We start from the raw sequence: 1751 nt of genomic DNA, 5'->3' as shown, positions 1-1751 counted from the left end.
TGACCAATATGAACTGTTGGAAGAGGTCAAAAAATGTATAATGGAACTGAGACATGCCCATGAAACGACACATTTTTTTAATTTTTTGTTTGCACTTAAAATCTAAAAATAAACTGTTTAGCAGAGGATGGTTTCGATCCATCGACCTCTGGGTTATGGGCTCAGCACGCTTCCGCTGCGCCACTCTGCTCTCAGCCACTTAAGAAAAGACTAGAACTCACAATCCATGGCTTAGAGGCCAGTGTCTTAGGCCACTGGGGTACTGTGTAAACAGTATGACCAATATGAACTGTTGGAAGAGGTCAAAAAAATGTATAATGGAACTGAGACATGCCCATGAAACGACACATTTTTTTAAATTTTTTTGTTTGCACTTAAAATCTAAAAATAAACTGTTTAGCAGAGGATGGTTTCGATCCATCGACCTCTGGGTTATGGGCCCAGCACGCTTCCACTGCGCCACTCTGCTCTCAGCCACTTAAGAAAAGACTAGAACTCACAATCCATGGCTTAGGAGGCCAGTGTCTTAGGCCACTGGGGTACTGTGTAAACAGTATGACCAATATGAACTGTTGGAAGAGGTCAAAAAAATGTATAATGGAACTGAGACATGCCCATGAAACGACAAAAATTTTTGTTTGCACTCTAAAAATAAACTGTTTAGCAGAGGATGGTTTCCCATGGGGTTATGGGCCCACTGGGGGGTACTGTGTAAACAGTATGACCAATATGAACTGTTGGAAGAGGTCAAAAAATGTATAATGGAACTGAGACATGCCCATGAAACGACACATTTTTTAAATTTTTTGTTTGCACTTAAAATCTAAAAATAAACTTTTAGCAGAGGATGGTTTCGATCCATCGACCTCTGGGTTATGGGCCCAGCACGCTTCCGCTGAGCCACTCTGCTCTCAGCCACTTAAGAAAAGACTAGAACTCACCATCCATGGCTTAGGAGGCCAGTGTCTTAGGCCACTGGGGTACTGTGTAAACAGTATGACCAATACGAACTGTTGGAAGAGGTAAAAAAATGTATAATGGAACTGAGACATGCCCATGAAACGACACATTTTTTAAATTTTTTGTTTGCACTTAAAATCTAAAAATAAACTGTTTAGCAGAGGATGGTTTAGATCCATCGACCTCTGGGTCTAGCACGCTTCCGCTGCGCCACTCTGCTGCCACCCACCCGAGATGGGACTTGAACCCACAATCCCTGGCTTAGAAGGCCAGTGCCTTATCCATTAGGCCACTAGAGCACTGTTTACCTTCTGCAAACAGTACGAACTGATAGAAGCAGGAAAAACAATGTGTACTGGATAGCACTGAGAGACGCAAATGAAATTTAGCTTTCTAATTTCTGTTTGCGTTTCATTTTTAAAAACAAACTGTTTAGCACAGGATGGTTTCGATCCATTGACCTCTGGGTTATGGGCTCAGCACGCTTCCACTGCGCCACTCTGCTCTCAGCCACTTAAGAAAAGACTAGAACTCACAATCCATGGCTTAGGAGGCCAGTGTCTTAGGCCACTGGGGTACTGTGTAAACAGTATGACCAATATGAACTGTTGGAAGAGGTCAAAAAAATGTATAATGGAACTGAGACATGACCATGAAACGACACATTTTTTTAAATTTTTTGTTTGCACTTAAAATCTAAAAATTAACTGTTTAGCAGAAGATGGTTTCGATCCATCAACCTCTGGGTTATGGGACCAGCACGCTTCCACTGCGCCACTCTGCTCTCAGCC

This window comes from Oncorhynchus keta, unplaced genomic scaffold, assembly GCF_023373465.1.
Source record: "Oncorhynchus keta strain PuntledgeMale-10-30-2019 unplaced genomic scaffold, Oket_V2 Un_contig_17363_pilon_pilon, whole genome shotgun sequence".
Taxonomy (NCBI): domain Eukaryota; kingdom Metazoa; phylum Chordata; class Actinopteri; order Salmoniformes; family Salmonidae; genus Oncorhynchus; species Oncorhynchus keta.
The sequence above is the reverse complement of the archived record's forward strand: the minus strand, read 5'-3'. Positions refer to the sequence as shown.